This window comes from Anser cygnoides, chromosome 1 (assembly GCF_040182565.1).
Source record: "Anser cygnoides isolate HZ-2024a breed goose chromosome 1, Taihu_goose_T2T_genome, whole genome shotgun sequence".
Taxonomy (NCBI): Eukaryota; Metazoa; Chordata; class Aves; order Anseriformes; family Anatidae; genus Anser; species Anser cygnoides.
This window is the reverse complement of record NC_089873.1, coordinates 6,426,853-6,451,288: the sequence shown is the minus strand read 5'-3', so window position 1 is coordinate 6,451,288 and position 24,436 is coordinate 6,426,853.

Sequence of the window (24,436 nt, the reverse complement as noted above, 5' to 3'; positions counted from 1 at the left end):
CAGGAAACATGCTATCCCAAATGTCACAGGTCATATAAAAATATTTATTTATTTATTCACTAGCTGTTTCTCATTTGCTATTGCAATGGCCGGGGATATTGAAGCTCTTCCTGCCATACCCAGCTCCCTTTGACCCAAGATTAGCTTAAATCTGGCCACTGGGTTCTGCTTTTTACAACCAGGAAATGTAACAGCACTTTCCTAAATGAGGAGGGAAGGAATGAGCCTCAGAGGCCATCCAGGTCCCATACACAAAATTCATGCCAAGCTGGCTTGGGTCAACAGCACCCACAGGGAGCTCAAGGTGCCCCAGGCAACCTGCTAGAGGCCATCATAACCTTGCCCTGGGCTACAAGGGCTAGAGCTGCCCTGAACATTTTCTCTCCACAACTACCTGAAAAGGAGGTTGCAGTGAGGAGGGTGTTGGTCTCTTTTCTCAGGTAACAAGTGACAGGACATGAGGCAATGGTCTCAAGTTGTGCCAGGGGAAGTTTAGATTGGACATTTCTTCATGGAGACAATGATCAAGCATTGGAACGGGCTGCCCAGGGAAGTGGTGGAGGTATTTAAGAGATGCGTGGATGTGGCACTAAGTTTAGTGTTGGGAATTGTTAGGTCAGGCTGATGGCTGGACCTGATGATCTTGGAGTTCTTTTCCAACTTAAATGATTCTATGATTCTGTTTCTCACTTTGGCAGGAACAGAAAATTGGGTCTTTGTGCTTCAGAGGTCGCTATTTCTGTACCCATTGCAAATGAACTTGTTATTACAAACAAACAAATTCAGCTAAAATAACCCGTCCTTACACGGAGTTGCCCTCTCCAGGAGCCTGACCCTCCCTGAAGACATGGAAGCTGTGGGAATATGTCCCATCCATCGACAGCTTGTTAGTGATGTGACAAGTGGTGCTGCAGTTTCTATAGCATCAGAGCAGCATGGGGGAAGATAAATGCTGGAGCACGGGGCGGGGGTTGCAGAAGCCCTGGCTAGAATTTGGATGGGGATGGGACAAGACTATTTAGATGCAAGACAAACAAGAGATGCTCTGGGGAACTGTAGATGAGATGGGAGAGTTGATATCAGTGAGGGAAAGGTAGTTAATAAGTTATAACTTATGAGGCTTCCAGTGACAAAGGCAAGAGGGGTTTCTGGATGAAAAGAGAGTTATTTGACCAAAGGGGAAAGGGACGAGAACACATGCCAGGGGGAGCAGCAGTAGGTGCTCTGGAAATGCCTCCCTCTGCCTGCTGGGCCACAGCTGCCTGCCTGACAGGTCAGCTGCTGGCTCGCACCGAATTCCCTGCTGCTTCTGCTGCATAAATATTCCCACCTCCACTTCACCACAGGCTCCTTCCTTTTTGATTGACTGGTGGGCTGTCCGTTCTTCAGATCACCTTGTCCACCAGTTCCTACCCACCAGCCTGCTTGTAGGCACGTTCATTGCTTCAATCCCCACCGTTTTCCCCTCATTCTCCTGAGATATTTTGCCAGCCCTGGCTAGCCCTGGTTTGCCAAATCCTGACTCTGTTCTCACAATGCTATCGCACTTCATGTCTTCTCTAACTAATCAGGCCCCATCCTTGCATTCTCTGTGATCAAGGACGGGCAGATGGGCACTGAAGGCCACCCTGTGTCCCTGCTGGCTGGGCTGAAGGGGCCAGGACATGCCGGTTTACTTTCAGCATGTGTATGTGTGTGTAGAGGTGAAACCCACCGTAACTGTTCATTCTGCCTCTTTGTTTTAATTCTGATACAGCTAAAAGGAGAATCCAACCTTTCTTGGCCTCCATCGGTCAGGCTGGCCTCTCCTAAGAGCCAAACTCTGCCCCAGAAAGCCAATTCAATATAAAGTCTGTGTTTGCTGATTACCTTAGACATCTAAAACACAAACTTTAGCTAGGCAACCCTCTGCCCTTCTCTCCCCATTCCCCTGACCTGGGAGCTGAGCCCACCTCTTCTCCAGGACAGAGGAGATGGGCACCTTCATACCATCAGAAAACCTACTGCAAATCATGGCAATGCTCAGCAGCCCCAAAAGTCGGCGTGAAGGCAGCTCCCTCCCTCCCTGTGGCTGTTGCATCCCATGGGGGTGCTTCCCCTGCCGGGCTGGGTGCACTAGCGTGGCTGTACCCCCACTTGGGCTCAGCTGAAGAGGGAGATGGGAATGCCATTTGTGTCTCGTGTTGAGGGGTCTCTTTTAGCCCCAACTGGTTCCCTTTTGTAGGAGATTTTGTACATGAAGCTCCATCAGAGGATAAAAATCGATGCCTTTTAGTGTGTTTCCTGCACATGCACTCAACAGCTGAAGCTTCATTGCGGGGTGATGTGGCAGAGAGCCTGGACAGGAGCCCTTCTCTTGTGGTGTAACCCTGGCAGGCAGCTCATCTGCTCATTCCCTCTCCTGAGGTGGGATGGGGGAGAGAATCGGAAAGGTAAAAATGCAAGAACTCATGGGTTGAGACAAAGACAGATTACTAGGTAAAGTAAAAGCTGTGTGTGCAAGCAAAGTAAAACAAGGAATTCATTCACTTCTTCCCTTCGGCAGGCAGGTGTCAGCCACTTCCAGGAAAGCAGCGCCAATCACATGTAATGGTTTCTTGGGGAGACAAATGCCATCACTCCCAATGTCCTCCCCCTTCCTCCTTCTTTACCCAGCTTTTATTGCTAGGCATGACACCACTTGGTATGGGATGTCCCTTTGGTCAGCCTGGGCCGGCTGTCCTGGCTGTGTCCCCTCCCAGCTCCTGGTGCACCCCCAGCCTCCTCGCTGGCAGGGCAGCACGAGAAGCAGAAGAGTCCTTGGCTCTGTGTAAGCACTGCTCTGCACAACTGAAACATTTGTGTGTTATCACCACTACTTCCATCAAAAGTCCAAAATACAGCATCATACAAACCTCTGTGAAGAAAACCACCCTGGGGACCCCCACAGCCACTGCACGCAGCTCAGGCTCTCATGTGCACAGAGCAGGGACATGTTCTGGCAAACAACTCTTACTCATTGATTATGCAGACCAGTTGTTTCTGCAGATCTACGCAGCAGCTAGGTGAAGGGCAGAAGATATTTTTATCAGTTCTGGTGATGTGCTGTTTCTCCAGAGGGTTCCCCTGTGCAACATGCAGAAGCTCAAGGCTGGCGGGTGGGTAAGGTTTGTCTCCTCACAGGCCTCAAATTGGATGTTTAAAGATCCTAGAAATCCTGGCCAAAGGGTTCAAGCTGTGACGTTCAGTTATGTTAAGAGGGATCTTAGCATATTTAAAACTGATCCGGCTGTGCACGCTGTTCACAGATAAGAGGTCTTTTCCCTGGGCAATGGCACATGAGATTCCATGGGGTGGACGGGTATTGCCTGGGTCACTAAAGGTGTTTTTGCTGTTGTCTTCAGGCAACATGAGCTCTGCCACACTGGCTGAAAGCTGCCTAGCAAAGGATGTCTTTAATCTGTGCTACATTACCATGGTCATATGGCTTTGGCTGGTTTGAGGCATGAACAGCATGATATCAAGGCAGCCCACAGAGTCGAGGACTCTATGGAGCTGGCTGTATCTGTGAGGCTGAGGGAGAAATGAGTCCTCTGGCTCCAGATTTGCATAATGGCTTTTACACCTTTAAAGAAAACGGGTTGTATGTGCCAGGAAACTCTCCTTAGCTACCTTTTGGGTGAACTAATGAATGCCAACTACACAAACTATGAACCATTTTCTCATTTGTTTTCTATCTAAGCCTGAGACAATTATAATCATAAACAAGAACGAAACATCAGATAAAGCCCTGCTTTCATGCCTGGTAGCCTAGGTGGAAGCACAGCTCAACCTGCTGAGAGTCCTTCACAAGAGAAAGTGTGGAAACACCATGAGAAAGTTGGGATTCAATCAAAGAGACAAGGTAGGATTTGGGAGGACTAGGTTAGCCACTGGCCCCCTGAGAGCTTTGAGAAAAATCAGGCCATCTTGGTCTTTGCTGGTTCTTTCCACTCTGCCCAACTCTTTTATTTGGACTCCAGTTTGTTTGGGATACGGAGTATCTCTCCCCATCCATTTACACAGTGTCTTGGGGCTCTTACTCTTATAAGCAGCATTTCCATTGCGCTGAAAACACTGCAAGTCTGGGAATATTTTCTGAAGTGGATCAACTGTAAAACTAAACTGCTGTATTTCACAGTGAATCATAGAATATGCTGAATTGGAAGGGACCCACAAGGATTTTTGTATCCAACTTCTGACTCCACACACGACCACCCAAAAATCAGGCCATGTGTCTGAGTGCGTTGTCCAAACACTTCTTGAACTCTGTCAAGCTCGGTGCCGTGACCACCGGCCTGGGGAGCCTGTCCCAGTGCCCGACCACCCCTGGGTGCAGAACCTTTCCCTAACCCCCAGCCTGACCCTCCCCTGTCCCAGCTCCATGCCGTTCCCTCGGGTCCTGTCGCTGTCCCCAGAGAGCAGAGCTCAGCGCCTGCCCCTCCGCTCCCCTCGTGAGGGAGCTGCAGGCCGCCATGAGGCCTCCCCTCGGCCTGCTCTGCTCTGGGCTGAACGCACCAAGGGCCCTCAGCCGCTCCTCATACGTCCTCCCCTCTAGACCCTGCATCATCTTCACCATCTTCATAGCCCTCCTTTGGCCACTCTGCAATAGTTTATGTCTTCCTTATATTGTGGCACCCAAAACTGCACACAGTGCTCGTGGTGAGGCTGCACCAGTGCAGAGCAGGGCGGGACAATCACTTCCCTCAAATAATAAGCCCCTCAAATATTTAATTTTAACTTGGTCAAAACAATTTTACTTTGAACCATTTTCTAATTGAAAGAGGTCAGTCCTTTTAAAATCGCTTTTCACATGTAAATTTTTTTTTTTTTTTTTTAACATTTGTATAAAAATAATTTCAGGTTAGGGAAATTGCCTTGGTTGAGTTTCAACACCACTCTGCTACTGTTTCTGTTGTATTTTGACCCAGGAACTGCTGCTTGCTTTGGCAGTGGGTGGCTGGTTGCCAGTTGTGTTCTCATCCTGCAAGTGGCTGAATTTTAGTAGTGGAGTGAGAGATACCCAGTAGCCATTAAAGTCAACGTTCATCAGCAGTTACCTTATTATAGTGGTTTAGAGAGTGCAATTTTCGTTTCTTGAAGAAGAAACTGCAGTAATCCTGTGTCTCTTCTATCATATGAGAGTATACTGGAGCTTCCATTAATCACTGTAAGTTGCTGAGAGATCATAGGCAGAAAAGCACTTGAAAGAGCAAATACTCTTAACATTACAAACTTAAACAGGAAAAACTCAAAATTGCTGTAAAAAAAAATCAACTTCAGAATCAGGAGGTATAATTATTGTACGCTGCTTGCAACTGGGATCTCATGGATGAAAAAGATGCACAGATTCAGGCTGTCTTGGCTTGCTGTGTTTGCTCCATTGCTCTCTCTTCATTCAAGTCAATGTAATCCAAGATACACTACCATGAAGACATCAAAAGTTGCACTCTAGTCAAAACTGACCAAATCCAAATCCTCATCTAAATATACATTTTCAGATCTGGGCAGCAATACTGCAAAATGCCAGTGTGAGGGAAGTTTGAAAATCAACAAAGACACAGGAGAAAAACTAAGTTTTCCTAAATTGCCTGATAATCCATACTTGGAAATATTTTTCCTTTAGCATGTGCTTCCCAGTTGCAGAGTAACAATGGGTACTTGGGAAAAGATCAGTGATAGGATAATGGGAGACAACAGTATAAAAACTATATCCTTTGTAAGTCAAATAAATAGATCCTTTATGCTGCATTGGCCCTGGGAGGGGGATGTGTCATGCCTCTTACTCATGCACCTGCACATTAAACTTTTTATTACAGGGGCATTTTCCAACTGTCCAAAAGAAGACAGGAATCTGTAGGCAGGATGGGAACTCCTGAGCTGAGTTGTCTTTTTTCTAGGTGAAGAGGAAGGACAATATCTGGAGGCTCAATGTCTCCTTTCAAGACTGTGTGTTCAAAATTCATGGCCCAATAAATGTAAAATCCCAGTGGGTGCAGGTGGGTCTTTTTTTTCCTTTCTTTTTAATTCCTGTCTCCTTATTTATTGGCTGATCCTCCCTTAAATGGGTTTGTTATTCTGAAGAATCTGCTAAATAGGTTTGTGCAAAAAACTTTGGATTCAGATCCTGCGGCGTCACTGAGTGCCAGGCACCAAGCACAAAATACAACGTTTGTGCTGTGTCATCGGCTTCCTCTGTCACTGGGTATTATTGTTTCTCCATGGCTGGATGCTTCTATCTTTTAAAGCAGAACAATCAGGAATAAAGAATGCCAAATGAGAAATGAAGTATGAAGGACAAATATTTCAATTTCTGCACAAATAACCTGTCCTTGCTAGCCTTGGATGACGGTCTATGTGCAAAAAAAAAAAAAGCCCTTATCGAAGGACATGAATGAACAAAACACTGATTGTATGTTTATTTATGCAAAAAAAAAAAATAATAAAGAGAGAAAAGCCTACAAGTCCAGAAATGATCACTGTCTTATCTAATTTGATGTCCTCTGTAGGAATCCCATTGCTTCCACCCTATTTCCTGTTTGAGGCTTTGTCAGGTTTCAACTTCCCATCATGACTGGTTCAACCATGCAAACGAATTCCTAGAGCTCGGCGTGACATTTCACTTTACAAAGATTACACTGGTAAGTCAGAAGAACTTAAAAGATTGTGTCTGTGCCAGGATGTAAGCTTGAGCACTGGTTTTGTGTGTTCAGCGTGGCAGTGGTGGCCTGTCCTATAAAGATCCAAGCCTTTTCAGAGATTCTAGGTTAGTCACCCTGGGTCATCAAGAATATTAAATGCCTTTGCCTCTGTGCTTTGGAGTGCCTGCTGACAGTTCATTACAGGAGACAAAAAGATCTGTCTGTAGCTCTGATTAATTAAGAATTTACTGCCACATCCTTATGCACTAAGTGCCAATGACAGTCAACATAATATGTGGTTAGTTTATGACATTGATTTTCCTTGTCATCTATGAATAGCCAGAAATAAGCTTAAAAAATGAAACAATGTTCACAATAATTAAATAACACTCAAGTAGAAGCCAGTAGCTATATGACTCTGCTTCTGTTGGACTGGGTGTTGTCAGTTATGTAAATGCAAGTGCTGCTGGTTCCGGAAGTCCTTTGTAAAGACATCTATTGCTTTTACTTTTGTCACAAAAGGTATAATATGGACACATCTGGAACAACTAGTCTAAAGCATGGTTTTACCTTGCTCCCAGGCACAGGAGGATGCTTCTGAATGCTGCACTACAGAGTCATATTTGAACCAAGCTCTTGGCTGGAAACAGAACACATTTCTGCTTTCTACATTTATTAGCCAAATGTGTGAAAAGATTTTTCATGTTTTAATTCACTCTGCATTAACCGTGTGTTCATATTTCTGACCCTTGGGCCACATCCCGCCTTAGTGATTCTTCAAAGAATGAAGTATGAGTAAAACATACTTCTACTTTAAAAAAGGCGGACATAAGACCAGCATGTTCTTACCTGTGTAAGCCTGGATACTTCCTGGGTGTTAAGAGTTATGGTTTCTGGCTGGGGAAGAGCATGCAGTTTTCCTACCATCAGTCTTGCTGCACTAGCAGAACTTAATCCTTTTCTATCTTCTGCATCATCCAAAAGAATTGATCATTAATTTCTAATTGTAGGACACACAGTATAATCCCACTGCCGTCAGAGTGTGCTCTTGCTTATCGATGTGTAACCTCCAGGAGACACTTTATTACTCTTGATGGATGAGCCTGGAAGAGCTCATCTTGACTTTCAGATCCTAAGCTGCATTTACAACCTCGGAAGATGAGAATCTGGAGGAGAAACATTTTACTAGTAAACAGAGTGAATGAACATACAATAAACTACTGAGACACAGTAATCCCAGAAACCCATGACACTATTAATAATGGGTCCTTTTCAAAGTGAAGCCACACTTCATGCCCCAAAGCCTCTGGAATTATGTTTGGGTAAGCTGCAGACATCACATTCCTTGGAGGGCAATAGCTTGTGTCTTCTATTTTTCTGATGCCACTTGTATTTTTTCCTTTATCAGAGATGGATACACTTCCCTTAAGACTCCTCATTTAAGTAACTTCAATCTTTTCCACTTTATAGTTATTGATCTTCTGAACAGGATGGATTTCCTGGTTGGCGGAAAATTTTAGGTTTCGGTCTTTAGTTTTTGTTCTTAGGAAGGATGAAAGGAGGACTTCAGAAAAATTTCCTGATGAGAGAGAGTGTGATTATGTGTACATGTAAATATACAAGTTCGACTTCCCACCTATTCTAGCTTTATATATGGTGGGTAACAGAGTAACTTAGCTGTGTGGAATAAAACCCATGCTCAAGTGGGGTCCTATGTAGTTTTCCTCAAAAATACTTTAATGTCCTCTGCCTCCTTAAACACCTATTGTAGGTGTCATTTAACAAAATGACCAAGTAATGAAATGTCTACCAGTGCTTGTGAGCAAAGTTCGTGGCACCCAAAACTCATTAGGAGAAGCCTTGCATATCCATCCTGGAATTTTCAGTGACTACTCCTGCTCCCTGCATATCCTGAGACCAGTCAGATTTGCAGCTGATGTAAAAGACTTTTCTTCTGTCACAGGTGGAGCTCTGCCCTATCCTTGTGAATGAGGACCTGCTGTGGCATACTTTTCTATGCTCAAGCTCCTGGCTTTAATGGTCAATGCAGAATTTTGAGCCTAATCTGTTACATTCATGGCAAGTGATCTAAACACATTTGGGAGCTACCTATCTGCAGTGAGTTTTCTCAAGCACTATTTGAACTTAAGAACCAAATCCCAGACTCAAATATCATGGCTTAGAAAATGCACAAGAGATGTCCCCTCCCCATGCAGGCAGAGCTGTGACCAAGGGTTGAATTGTCCTTCCCTGGGAGGAGGCATGTCAGCCCCAAGGCATTCATCCCTGCAGTACTGGTACTGCAATGCCCACATCCCATCTGAGGGTGTGCAGTGTTATCTTCTGCTGCTGTTGAGTCACCTGCTCAGAGCTTACAGCTGGACATCGGTCTACTGCTGTGGTTGTCAGTCTAGCAATTTTCAGTGCTTTGCCATACTGCATTTGTGAAAACTTACCTTTCTGCTTTTCAAGTGTTATTGGTTATAATGCAAGTTGTATTGCAGCTGGAACTGTAAGAGACTCATAAGGCTTTTTTATTTCATTTTTATTTTGTAAGATTTGGGGGTTGAGTGGATACTACATTATGCCATTATTATAGCTTCAATATTGCTGTTTTTCTTTAACTTGTATTGTTTATTATGCACGCATTGAAGCACAAATGTGGAACAAATGAATCTGATATCAAATTAATGCTGCGATCAGGTTTCCCCCCCTTCCCTCTTTAGTTGCCATAACAATCTGTGATCTTGAAGCAACAATAAAATTAGAATTGCATTAAAGGTGTTTACACCATGTACTCTCCGTCTCCCATTATTGTTTTTCACTGTAATAAAAGCATTGAGTGTTTGCTTTGGAAGAGAATACTGTTAGAGCTCTTGCCTTGCCACGTCCCACATTACTTTTTTGCAGCCATTCAAGTTGTTTGTTTTGGGGAGAGGGAAGGCAGGAGGGAGGGCTGGAGCTTTTGGAGGAGGGGAGATTATGTTTATAGTTTTGAAGATAATTTTTGTCTTTTACTTCTAGGGAGTAATTTTGGCCATGCTACCTTTGGATATCAGAACTTCAAAGAAAAGCATCTCCGTTGGCTTTTAAACATGTTGCAAATATCCCCTCCTTCTACTGTGGTGGAAAGTACATCCCTTAGCTCTTCCCATTACTGACAAAAAGGAAAATAAATCAACATGTGTGCAAGGAAGAGATTTCATCAGCACATATGTGCGCATGTGCGTGGGTGCATGTGTGTATAAATGTACGTATATGGTGTAATTAACTCCCCCTCCCCGTGACTGCATAGGCTTCTGCCCCTGGGGACTGGATGAAAGGAAAAAAACATGACAGATGTTAGTCATATTGCCTAGTGCATGACTTGAAAGTGCTCTGGTGGCTCAGCAATGAACGTTATGGAAAAACATTTATGGAACAAAGAGGCTGTTATCTCAGTATCTTGCCTGTGCCGGGCATCTCGGAGCCCCTTTACTGCTGCTCTTATCCAGACTGGCGCATTATTCCTTGCTGTGACATCTTTCTGTGCAGCCTTTCTAGATAATCCTTGTGATAAATCTTCCTTCAGAAAAATGGGAGTTTTTCATTTTTAAATACATAACGTGATCACCATATGCTGAGGCCAGACTTGAACAGAAATACCATGAGAAGATTTTCCTTCTCCATCCACTAAGCCTGCTGTTCTCATACGTAAACCATCCTTTGATTTTCTTTTATTTTTTGTTAGTTTAGCCTCTGTTAGGAGCACAAGATCCATCTATTTATTAACATTTTTTGTGATTATTACCCTGATCAATCTGAATGTAAGTTGTCCAGACAGAAGCTAATTCTAAAACCTTTCTTGGCTGGCACTAACACATCCTTGAATTCTTCAGATTCTGTGCAGCACAGAAAATTGTTGCATTGGGCACAGGGATGTGGAGGGCATGACAGAAGGAAAGAAAATTCTATGTAGGAATGGAGAGAGGAATGTCATAAATCTCTGGAGACGAGATGTCCCCAGAGTTGGGCTCACTGACTCCAATTCTAAAGATCAAAGAGTGGTGGATTAAGTAATGCATATTTTGCAGTGGCATGCTAGGTAGGAATTGCCTAAAAGCTCACAGCATCGTAGTACAGTTTTAATTGGAAAGGACCTCAAGAGGTCCTGGTCCAATCTGCTGCTATGGTCTGGGCCAACTTTAATGTTAGATCAGGTTGCTCAGGGCCATAGCTAGTCAAATTTTGAATGTCTCCAAGGATGAGGATTCTACCTCCCCTCAGGACCCCTGTTCCAGTACGTAGCTGCTTTCAGGATGAGCTTTTCCTTCCTTGTATATAATTGGAATTGTCTTTGCAGCAGATTCTTGTGCCCACTTTGTCCATGTAGCTTTTTCCTTTTGTTGTATGCCCTTGACAAACGTCTGACTCCATCTTTCTTATACCATCTGTTAGGCAGTTGAGAAGGACATAAAGTTCTTCTTCCCCTTCCCCTGAATCAAACTCTTCTCCAGAAGGAACAAAGCCACCTCTTCAGCCTTACCTCACACATCATGTGCTCTGCCTTTCCCATCATCTTGGACTGTCACCTCAGTGGATTCACTCCAGTTCTCTGATCTTTCTCTCTTTCATTGGTGGCCCAAAAACTGGTACTGTGCCCAAAAGCTACTGTGGCCTCACAAGAATGAAGTAAGTGAGTAATCAGTTCCTCTGATGGGCTGGTAGGACAAAGGAGATGCTCTGGGTGGGATATGTCTCATATTGATACTGCAGAGCCTTTTGAAGCTGCTGCCAGTGGCCTGTGGAAGTGATGGCCTTAGGCCTGTTCTCACTGTGTAAAATTCATATCGATCCAGGCAAAAATCTGTAGTTGTCTCAAAACGGGTCCAAAGATTAAGTGAAGTTGTGTGGTGGCTTTTAATCTTCATCGTTGCCTGTCAGGATGAGGGCCAAGGTGGTTTGGGGCAGTTGGGAGTCCTGCTGCCTCTTACAGTTCTGGTCCTGTTATGGTTATGCTCACTCCATGATGCTACAAGCATGCTCGTTGACTGTAGGATGTTGACTGTAGGATGTAGGATGTTGACTGTTGAATGGAGTCTCTTAGAGAAGGCTTTTGGGCATAGCTGCCATGATAATTCAGTGTAGGCTCAGGAAACAAGACCAGGCTGTTCTTCAATGCAATTCTACCAGGCTTTACACCTCAGACATCCCTTTATTCCCTGCTCCAGGGCACTCAACGCACCCTCAGCATTGTGCTGTGTAGTTGTATAGCCGGAACTGCTTGGGAAATATGCACTGGCGACCCCTTCCACTCGAACGTTTGAGGGCCATAAGGCACCACACTGGAAAACTAGATCGAGATGCAGACCGGTGTGCACAATGGCCCACTTGTTCTACAGGCTGCTATCCCAATCAGTTTGGATATGAGGTAGTTGGCCTCGAGTTTCTGAGAGGAGGTGAAATGAGGGCGCTTTGCTGTGTCCAGTGATGTAGTAATACGGCCAAGAGAGTTATGTTTGAGTCTTGCTTAATACTAATATTGTAACCATGTCAGTAGAGCTCTGTGGTCAAGAAAAGTCTCACCAGCTTTTGTCTGGGGAATGGAGATCCTTGCAGATGAGTCTCTACTCCCTTCAAGACCTGAAATTGCATCCTTCTATGTTGTATCCAACTTCTTGGAGGTAATGTGCGTGTCACAGTGAATGGCAGAGATGTGCATGGCCGTCACATTTCTAAGCTTCTGCCTTTCAGAGTAAAGGCTTTTGCCTTTTCAGAGTAAAGAACATTTGCTGTTATTGAGAAATCAAATAAAAACTATCTGAGAACTTGATTACCTTGCTCTTCAAATGATCCAAATCACAAGGTTTGCTGCTCCACTTTCATGTACTTGCTATTGTACTTGTGCTTTCCTTTGGGTGACTTAGTGCTACACAGAACAGCTTTGAGGGCACTCAAGTGATTTATAGCATGCTTTCTAGTTGAGGGCATGTATTTATCATGTTACAACAAACAAGTGATTAATAGTTGCCATAGTGATAATGAGAACTTGAAGTCTTTGGGCACTACAGAGTCAAACACAAGCCTTGGCACATCTTTGCTGCAAAGCAATCATGGTGGGGTCTTAAAAATAGAGGCTCAGGAACCAGCGTCACTTAGTAACACTTTAACACCCTATGGAGAAAACATTAAAAAATAATCATACGCTTATTTAGAAATGAAAAAAACAACCTACAAAACAGATGGGAAAGACTCACTACAGGTTTCTCACTGTAAAAAGGAATTTATTTTTTTTTTTTTGCAGAATATATTTCTTTCTCTTTTTTAATGCAATTGAAAGATGCTGCTTTTCCTCTGCTAACCTCTTCCTCTTCTTTCCCCTGGCACAACTTTGCTCACTGAAATGTTATATGGACAAAATCACAGCTTTCTGGGGTTCTGCCAATGTTTCTCTTTAATCCAACGCACATAGACATTTCTCGTCAAGTTTGCTTACTAACCAGCAACAACAAGTCTTTGCAAGGATGCACATATTTACCCACCATTATTTCTTGATATTCTGCAAAGGAAAATGTCATTCAGACATCTGTGGAGACACTACAGAATACGGGCAGTTTCTGCATCTTATGGCTGTTTGCTCAAGACCAGGTTGGCCACAAGAGTATTCAATAGCCTGAGCTGCACAATGCAATGGTCAAGGGGGAGTTAGAGGTGTGAGACCCAGGCCCGGCAGCCAGTAAAATAAATTTGGCCTAACATGCTCAAAATACTCCTCAAAAAACAGCACTGTGCAGGAAAACCTTTAACTTGGGTATCATCCACGAGTGTCAGTTTGCTGAAATATTTGGCCTTGAAATGAATACTTAGCAAAAGCAGAAAATAAAATGGTGAGGTCCAGACTGGCAAAGCCCCTCCTCTTCTACCTGATGCCTCCCAATATCATTTATAAGTGAGACTCTCATAACCTACAGGGAGAAATAGAGAGCAGACTTGTTGGCCATTAACTACTACAAAAAATAATTAAACGAGAGGGAAGGAATCTGAAACCACTGGGACATGAACAATCTTTGTTTTGTTTACCAGTACACTGAGAAATTTCAGCTGAGTATCTACAAGATGAGTTGACTGATTTATCCAGGAGATCAGATAAAGAGCAAGGCAGGAGGTATTCTGCCAAAATAAAGAACACGCACAATATTGTTTGGCATCAATGTACAGCTAATATCCTCCAGAGGGAGGGAGAAAAGTAAGCGATGAGAAACCTCCCCCTTGTGTTACTCCTCCATTTTTCCACCCTTGGGTTTTTTCCCTTTGAACAGCTCAGAAGCATCAAGGTCCTGTACTTTAAAATTGGTATAACATTATTTTTCTTCCTTCCTCAGCTTGTGTTTTCAGTAATCTGAAATCACTGTCAGCTCTTTGGAGTGCTGAATGTTTGAAGGTGCTGCCTCAGGCAGGGGGTCCTGACTTCTGCAGTGGTAAATTAAAGAAAAGAAAAGTTTCAGTGCTAGCAGATATCTCCATCAACTCACACAGCCATCAGGCACCCCAATCCATGGATGCCTCTACTTAGACAAATGTCTGATGGTTGCACCGATGCTGGCACGTGGCTCGGTCACTTTGAACTCACAAGAACCTTGTGTGTATGAGCCCCCATCTGCAGGTTACGTGTTCTCCACAGAGGGTGCACCAACAGATCAGATGTGTCAGTTCACAGCAGGAGAGGATCTGGTGCTCTGCCTTTCTAATTAGGTCACGAGAAACGTGATGCTCCAGCACCTCCGAGGGCTCAAGGTGACTAATTCAGCACCAGAGTGGGAATTGCTCCAGAGATGGTGCTGTGTCCCACAGATGTACTTCTACGCCTTGAACACAGTTAATGAAGTTATTAAGAGGAAGGAAAATTTTAGCCGTTTTGCTAAAATAGCTAAGTTGCAATGCCCTCAGACAGGTTGGAATCGGCATGCTTTGGGTCTGAAGGGACCTCAAAGCCGCCCCAGTGCCACCCCCTGCCATGGGCAGGGACACCTCCCCCCAGCCCAGGCTGCCCAAAGCCCCATCCAGCCTGGCCTTGGGCACTGCCAGGGATGGGGCAGCCACAGCTCCTCTGGGCAGCCTGGGCCAGGGCCTCACCAATCTCTAAGTAAAGAATTCTTCCTATTGTCACCCATTCCCCTCAATTAGATGTCTGCAGCACTAAAATATTGCACTGGTGTACGTAACAATGTTGTCCACTAATAACGGGCTTCACCCAAGTCGGAGTTTGCCACTCATTAGTTTCCTTGGTTGCCCACAGCCCACAGCCTAGTCTGGCTGAGAGCGCCACTTCATCTGCAGCCAGAATGGGCTTTATGAGTTGCCAAAATCATCCTGAGCCTTCACGTAAACAACAAATCTGTGTGCTATCTCTGATGTCTAAAATCTTAAAAAAAAAAAAGAAAAGGAAAAATGATCACTTCAGTGAGAAGGTTTTTGAATGAGTTTTTGTTCAATTAGCACGATTTGATTTATTGTTAGGTGAGCCCTCAAACACAATCTGTAATTACGGGCCTGCGACTGCAAAGCTAGAAGATTATGATGGTTAAACATATCAACAGTCTTTGCATGAGAAGGAAGTGATCAATGGAAAAAAAAAAAGTAGAGTTAACAAGAGATAAAAGGATTCAAGAGTGTGGCAGATAGGTTTGTACTAGGACATTCTGTAATGAAAGGAGACAGCACAGCAAATGAAAGTAGAAACCCTGATATTGCTCAGAGTAATATTAGAAATCTTAGATGTAGTTTTTACAAATAACTCTCATTTTAAGGGCTAGTGTGCGTCCTTTTCAGTCCCAAATTCACCTGCTGTGCTAATGCAGTGTCCTCTCACAGTCGCTGCTGAAAATTAATTACTTGAGTAACACGGACATATAAAAAAAAATCTTCAAACAGGTTTATAAAAAGAATTGTTTGCACTGAAGTGAAGTCGCCCACTGCATTTTAAGTTTCCAGCATGAATAAATCTCTTTGTGTTCTCATTTCGTGCTTTCTCACACACTGTGTCCCACCACCATGCCTAGAAGGTAGAGACAAATACAGCCTCTTGGGCTAGCTAACCTTGTCCCAGAAGGGTTACTCTTAAAGACCATTTTCTACTCTTTGCAATCATAAATCCCACAGGAGGAGAAACTTCCCATGCTCCCCCAGAGGCAGGCTTGCCCTCTATTACATTGCACTCTAAGGAAATATTTTTCTGATCTTCAGCCTTTATGTCTCACTTGCTTAATTCCTTCCCACTGCACCTAGTTAGACTCCCTTGTAAAAGCCTAAATAATTAATCACCTCCTTCATTCATTTCAAACACTTGTTGCATACAGAGCAGAGAGCAAGAATTACTCCGAGGAGGTAAAGGAATGGGAACTGGATGAGAGAGGACCAGTTGAGAGGCAAGAAGTGGGGAAAAAAGGATGCTCCAAGCATAAAATCCAAGCTGCTGGTAAGAGTAAAAGGGATACAGGAGCGCTACAGTGCCCTGTGGCTGATTCATGCTGCTTACTTTTGCATATTAATTTGGGAAGGCAAAACACAGCTCCTCATGGGGTCCTAAAGTGTTCTGCTCAGAAGAAGGCATCCTTTGAAGCCTGTCAGTCCGAAACACCAACAGCACGCAGCCGGGTCCCCAGGCATGGCTGGGCAACCGAACGTAAAATGGGGGCGGTGATGAACGCGCCAGACACGAGCCCTGCAGCCATTTAAATGCCCTGCAAGCCTTCGGCAGGCAAAAGCTGCTCAGAGGAAGGCAGTTCTGCCTGTGCACACAGGCAGGACTCAAGAGAGCTTCCAGCACTGATAGCAATGCTCCTCACAAGCTTGCTTTGCTTTCCCAGGAGCCCGTCAGGGGGTACGGATGGATTTTCCTGCACAAAATCTATTTTGAATTTTTTTTCCTTGTTCTCTCTGTATTTTGTTCCCTTAGACTTTGAAGACAAACCCTGAAGTGCATTCCTAGAGTACGAGGGCTCCTTCCCAGCAGAAGGCATGCTCCAGCACACCGTGTCCAGTTACCAGGAGCTGAACACCCATCAGGATGCCAAAGTCAGGGGGCTCAGCGCCAAGATCCCTTCCTCACCCTCATTTGATGGAGAACAAGCAGTTTCTTCAGATGGGTTAAAGCTCAAGCCAAGGTCTGACCCCCAGCTGGCGGTAGCTCTCTAGCTTTCCCAGTAGGTGTACAGGGATGCTCAATGAAGTGTCTCAGTTCGCTGAGCCTAAGCACTGGCCTCACAAAAGGTCTTATGTCTAAGTGGGCAATTTGGCACCAGTCCCCTAGGCTGAATTGCACAGCCCTGGGGACTGTAGGTGGGAAACACTTCTCTGCTGTACCAAGGAAAAAAGAATGGTTATCAAGTGGAGCAAGGAGATGGCTAACTGGCAATAGGAAACAATAAGGCCAAATGGGCTGAGGAAAAGGAGGCTGGAGGAGAAGAAAGAACAGTGAATGCCTCCTGCTGAGCCCGATTGCCCTCCATGCAGGGATACAATCCAGCTGCTTGGTGGTGTTTCTGTGAGGAGTGATTTTTTTTTTTATTTATTTGCACCTAGGAACATGACCTCTCCCCCAGGAGCTCTGCTCCACCGAGATTAAATTTATGGCTGACATCTGCCCCTGCGCCAGGCTCACGGAGGTGATTTATGGTAAAGAAATTGCATTCTGACCCATTGACAAGGCATTCTGCTGAGACGTTGAAGACATAAACAGTCAAATTGTGGTGTAAGTGTGGATACAATTTCAGTAGCTGTGAAAACACGCCTCGCAGCCCACCCTGCAGCCCTGTTGCTGTTGTTCAGAAGTTGGATGTGACTTGTGGGATAGCAGAAACACTAAAAGGGAGGCACACGGGCCTGGATGGGACAGTGCTAGGGTTTTCTTTTTGTTGGGAAACACGTTTTGGTACGTATGCGAGCTGTTTAGTAAGCATCCCTGGTCACAAAGGAGGTGCTAGGAAGGGGACAGGGAAGTGGGACCTCTCACATGGGAATGTTGTGGTGGCATTTGATTGTGTAAGGCCCATGAGGATGACTGTGGGATCCACTGGCTTGGCAGATGGTGTCTGGGGAAAAAAGAATAACTGAAAGCAGACCTGCCTATGCAATGTCATCTGCTGGGCTTTTTTCTCCTCCATCCATGGATAGCCATGGTTTGAGAGAGGAACCTGCAGTATGGGAAGGGGAAGAGAAAGGGCCAGTTATGGCCCCTTCCTTTCCCTGCACAAATGTTGGTCAAGGTCTTCTAGTCAGCTTGTTCTATCTGTTGCAACCAATAAGCCAAATAGGCAAAAAGCTGTACCTGCTAGAGAACAAACTCTGTTGCCTTTCTTGGCACTTTCTGGAGAGTCCTTGTCCTTTACTTTATTTCCATTTTCATAATCTGTTGCCTCAAACTGGACTTGTGTCAGGGTCAGCCACCTGTAGGAGGACAAGTACAAGCCAAGGCAATTTCAGTGTCCTTAGTTCATGCTGCTCCATACCCTATTTGTCAGGTTCGCAGATTGCACCAAACTGAGGGGGGACACCAAGGGCAGGACTGCCATTCAGAAGGACCTCAACAGTATGAAGGAAAGGGCCAGCAGGAGCCCTCTGAAATTCAAGAGGGACAAATGCAGAGATCTGCACCCGGGTAGGAGAAACTCATTGAAGTGACACAGGCTGGAGATGGACAGAGTGGGGAGTGGGTCCTGAAAAGGAGCTGGGGGTCCTGGTGGTCAGTGAGGTGACCATGAGCTAGCCAGCAATGTGCCCTGGCAGCAAAGAAAGCCAACAGCACCCTGGACTGCTTAAATAGAGCCGGGACATCAAGGGAAGTGATTATCCCTGCTCCACTAGACCCGTTTGGGGTCCCTCAGTGCCAGAAAGCTGGGAACAAGTGGAGGGAGCTCAGCAGAGGACCACCAGCATGGCCAGGGGGGCTGGAGCCTACCAGAAGAGGCTGAAGGAACTGGGCTTGTTCAGCCTGGAGCTGAACAGAGGTGGCTTCAGAGGCACCTAACAGCAGTCCCCAATATCTGTGAGGAGCTTATCAAGAAAATATAGCCTGACTTTATTCAGTGGTGCATGGCTGGAGGATGAGAAGCAAGGGAATTTATTTGAAACAAGAGTGGTTCAGTCCAGATAGCAGGAAAACATTGTCACCATCTGGACAGTCAAGGAGTGTAACAAATTGCCCAGCAAGGCTGTGAAATATTCTGCTTTTTATTTTATTATTTCTTTGAGCAGAAAGTTCCAGGGTTTGTTTCTCTTTTGTAATCTGGGGCTGGGGGATGCTCCAGTGTTTGGCACAATGATACGAGGTTCAGGGACCAAGACTGAAGTGGTACAAGATATGTGATAGTTTGGCCACATCTACACCCATATCTGTTGGGGTCGAGGAATACGTCTTCCTGTCCCCTTATCTTTATGGACTTTTTCTTTTTCCTGACTAATATTAATTTCTTCACCTTGTTTTTTATAGTCTGTGACAATCACCTAGGCAGCAGAGAGGGGCAGCAGCTGTGTGCCTGACGTGGTGACAGCCCCCAGACTCTGTAGAAAGCTTGCTCCGGACCAACAGCCTAATTTGTAACTCTTCAAAAAAAAAAAAAAAAAGACAAGAAAAAAAACAACAACACAAACTCCAGCAACTTAACCCAGGGAGTTTGTCCCACTTAATTTTAGGTCCTTCACTGAGATGGGAAGACCTCTGCTTCCTCCAGTCCCTGTGTGGGCAAAGAGGCACATCCAGGTGGCAAAGCAGATCACCTGAGCCTAGGTTAACTCTGGGGCAAGGGAGTGCTTCCTGGGGATCCCAGCATCAAAAGTCAAACAGGTTGAAACTAATGCCAGAGGTGCACTATAAATCATGTAAGTACAACTCTGTGGGCTCTGTCTCTTCTATCATGACGCTATTCTGCATAAATCCGTCCCTTGAAAAGCAGTCGCATTGCAGTTGGTCTTTTTTTCTGCACATCACCTGGGGCTCGTTTGTTAACAATAGGATTCAGTGAATTTCAGCTTCAGCCACCTACAGATGAGACCCCTAGAGTCCAATTTTGTTTTCTAAATGCAGGCATCAGTGCCATTTGAGTTGCCCTGGAGGATCCAACATGGCCAGGTTTAGGCAACTGAATAAAAGCCTGAAGGTGGAGTTCACCTCACAGACCCGTCCTTCTAAGCTTAGGGATCCTTAGCCTGGTATCAGGATGTCCCAGACTCATTTGCTGTTGCTTATGTTATTTAGAGACCTTTAAATGTCCTGGGCTATGCCACTTCAGAAGCTGCAGATGTTCTGTTTATCCTGCATTGTGTCTGCAAGCTCAACATGGATGTTTTGGAGACACTTCCAGTCTGACTGATGAATTGAGCCATAGTTGTCTACTTCAGGACAAGCAGAATAATTCTGTTTATTGTTGCCCAACACGAAAGCTAAACCCTTGGTGCACCTGTAAACACCTCAGGCTGGGTCTCTGAATGGGTGAGCCGTCTCCAAACCCTAGGCTAAGGTAGGGCTTGACTGAATTGCCAAAAAGAGATGCTGAGTGCCAGCTGTGATACCTCATCTGAGACACCCACGTGGGGCTGGCAGATGTGACAAAGGACCTAGAGGACACCCATGCCCTTCTGTTGCAGCACCTAGGGGTCCAGCAAGGTGTCCTTGGGTACTGGGAGTGCTATGTTATGCCTGTTCTAAGAAAACTGAATTTGCTCCTGTTCTCCTCTTACAGTCAATGGAAAATCAGCAGCACCTCCAGACAGCTCCTTCACTCCCTGGTCTTAGCCATGTCACATAGGATGGGATGAATTATCTTCAGGGTGAACTTGTGTTACCCTGGCTAGCAGAGATATCTATAGGGTTAAGCAGCGGCACATCTGCTTTGATGCTGCCCTGAGGATGTGGTTCCTGAACAGATATACTGATATCTCAGCCCCTTTACGGGCTACACCCAAGAGATACGATCAGGGACATGATCTGGTATCACTGTGGCCTGAAAGAGCACCTTTGCCTGTGGTAGAGCTTAAAACAGACATTGCCTTTCTCCTCTACTGCTGCTCATCCATTTGTATCATACTGCCTCTATAGCAAGACTGGTATCTTGTCAATTTGACTAGATCAGGCTTCTTCTGATTTCCACATGATCCCTTCTCCAATAGGTGCTGTGCATCCAGGTGTTCCCCAAGTGGTACTGGCTCTTAGCCTCTGTCTGCTGCAAAGCCACAGGGTTTTGAGTGACGCATGTGAGGAGTGACTGTATCGACTCATAGCATGATGGATGGATGGATGGATGGATGGATGGATGGATGAATGAGTGAAAAGGTATTTTACTTTCATCCATGCCTCCTACTGACTTTCCCCCCTACATTGTCAACTGTGTGGATGGTTTGCAGGGAAAGCTCAGAAGAACAAGGCAATTGCAAAAAAAATGACCCAGGACTTCTTTCAGTATGCTAAGTCGTTTTAGCATTGAACTTAGGTTTATGCGTATGGGAAAACTGTTAGTCATGATGCAGAAAAAGGGGAAGCATTAAAAAAATTCTTCTTTCACATACCTACATTTCAGGAGAATGATAAAGTGGTTTCTGGTCCAACTCTGTAACCATCTACTTAGCTACAACTGCTATTAAAGATAATATATTTTCAGGCAGGTAGCCCTGGGTACCTTGGACTGGGACAGAGCGCTCTGATTTGTTCATAAAAACCTTGAGGACTTTTTAAGCACACCAGCAGCATCCCAATCAACAAGGAACGTGCTGTTCTCATGCTCACATTCATAAAAGACAAGCAGGATGACCCAGCTCATGGCAGCCTAGTCTGACATTACGTTTTGGCAAAATAATGGAAATGCTGATATGGGTATAAAGGAATAGAAGGCATTAAAGACGAGGTAAACAATTAAAGCCAATCAACATGCTTTTTAGGGAGAAAAGGTTGTCAAACTCAATTTCGCTCTTTGATGTGATTGTAGGTTTTGGCTGATAAAAGTAATTGAAAAGACAGAATATACTCTGAGTTTTGTATGTTTGACAGCGCAGCAGATCCTGATTAAAAAATTAGCATTCTACCCTATCAATACAAGGCACATAAAATGGATTAAGAACTGGCTGACATGTCAACAAAGAAGCTGTCAAAGGGGAATCGCTATATGAGACTACTTTTCGGGGGGGTTCTGCAGGGATCAGTAATAAGTCTGAATGTTATTGAACATTTTCACTAATGACCTGAAAGTAAATATTAAAAATGCTGATAACATTGGAAAGTAATGAAGAGGACTAGGAGTTATACAAAAGTGCTCTTGGTATGGTTGTAAGCAAGCTTTTATGTCCAAGAACGAGCAAGCAGACCACACATGCAGGAACCTGGAACACAGTAAATCTGAGAGATTTAGGCATGCTAAAGAAGCAACCCAAAATAATTCTTCCAAGATGATATTTTGTGGCTTTTGAATGTTATTCTTTGCAAGGTCTGATGCAATCTCTGACTGTGTAATTCAGACGAGTAGGGATGAAATTTGTAATTTCTGCATATTGCATCACCTCATTGAAATAATGCCTCCAGCTCTGATATCTCAAATTTAGAAAGGATGTCAGGGAAAAAAAAATGAGAAAAAAAAAAAGAGAAAAAAAAGAAATTTGCGGCAATAAACAACAACAAAAAATATTCAGGGACCAAAAAGCCACTGTTATATGTAGATAACTCAAGAACATGATACATTTCTTTTCTGAAAAGAAGGGTTGAAAAGCAACTCGAGACCTGTGTGAGTGCCTTTGGGGGAAAATAGTAGATACAAAAGTGCTTTTTAATGTAGCAGGGCTGAGCAGAGGCAGAACCAACAGAGAAAACATTTGCAGAAGCAGGGACAGGGATTTGTAAGACCATGTGCCTCTGGGAAGCTGTGGACTTTTGCCCCAACTCTCAGTGGATTCAGGTTAAGGATGAAACCTTTTGATTATGTACATGTTGACTTGATCAAGTATAGGGTGAGGGGGAAAATATGTTGTCCTACATGTGAAAGGTGAGACTCGGTGAGACGAGACATATGGGGAGCAGCTGGGGGAACTGGGGTTCCTTAGTCTGGAGAAGAGGAGGCTCAGGACAGACCTTGTTGCTCTCTGCAACTACCTGAAAGGAAGGTGTGGGGACTGGGGGTTGGACTCTTCTCACAGGTAATTAGTGACAGGACTAGAGGGAATGGCCTCAAGTTGCACCAGGGGAGGTTTAGGTTGGATGTCAGGAAGAATTTCTTCACAGAAAGGGTAGTTAGGCATTGGAACAGGTTGCCCAAAGAAGTGGTGGAGTTGCCATCCCTGGAGGTGTTTAAGAGACGTGTGGTTCAATGGTTGAATTGGTAGTGTTAGGTGATGGTTGGGTTTTGTGCTCTTAAGGGTCTTTTCCCACCTCAATGATTCTATGTTTCTATTTGTTGGTCTGCTCTAACTCACTACTAAAAGGCATGGAGCTGTGAAACCTACAGTTTAGGGAGCTAATAAACCCACTACTGGGTTGACAGGACTTCACCTCTGGTCTTCCTTCTGCCTCCTTCCAAAATTCCCTCCCTCCAGCACCTCTGTTATCTCCTTCCTGTGGCACCATGCAACGTGGGTGAACCAAGAGTAAAATTTTGAAGTCATCAGTTGGAGGGACATGAGCCAGTGCTCAAGATTTTACCTGGTGTGTCTCCAGTCAGGTTTTCAGAAGGGAAAAGGCCAGCAAAGCTTGTACCAGAAGTCAGCCCTCTTCCAAACCAACGATATTTCCTTTTGCAATTGAGGCACGTACTGTGAGTGAGCTATCCCCAGAGCAGGCCGGGGAGGTGGGGACATCGCTCCCTGAAGCACTGCCTTCAGGAACAACTCACTAGGATTCAAATGCTTCTTTGTTTATGAAATAAGGTCCACCAGACCTATCACCAATTGTTTATGCTACAGAGCACACTCCCATTAATGCTAATGGTGCTTCGGAGCATAAATCCTTGCTAATTGATATAGGAATGTATCCCAGAAGACTTTACTTTACTACTGATTTAGCTGATAGATATAAATGTGTGAGAGGGAAATATTAGCATTCATGTAAAACAATTAGGTTATCAACAGGGACGAATGATTCAGAAAATGACTGCAACTTCCCACCTCCCTTTAATGGACAAAAAAGAAAGTCTGCTAACGAGGAAAATCAGAGGGAATACAAATATGAGCTAATCACTGCTATTACTTAATATTTGTTATACACCAGCAGCCCCTGTGAATCCAGCCCAGGTCCCCATCCGAGCTCAGTGTAGATGCAGGATGGAAAGGAGCATCCTGCTGCCTACCTTGGTCAGTCCTCCCCAGGGCTTTGCTGGGGAGCAGTATTTTGGGCTTACTCCTCTAACAAACCTGGCCACCCCATGTACAGCTCAATACCAGTTGCTAAATATGTATGAAGAGAGGAGAATGATACAAGCAGAGGGTAGATTTCCACAATTTAATTTTTTTTTCTTTTTTTTTTTTTTTTTTCAGATAATATAATGGCATATGAAAAGTGAGGCAGTAATGCAGTTCAAAAGAAAAAAAGAAAGCAACCCCCCAACCACTCTCCTGGATCTTTCTGCCAAAGGCTGACATTATTGAAAGTTTGCTAAATACAAGTAGTCCAGGCATTTCCATAAAAATCTGATTGTGCGAAACCTACAATTTTGTGGCAAATGTACAGCCATTGAAGGAATAAATTTTTCAGTGTACTCAACAGTTTTTGCTGTTAGACTCCCATTTAATTCATGGGTTTTGATGTGAAAATGTTCTCCTAAAAGAAG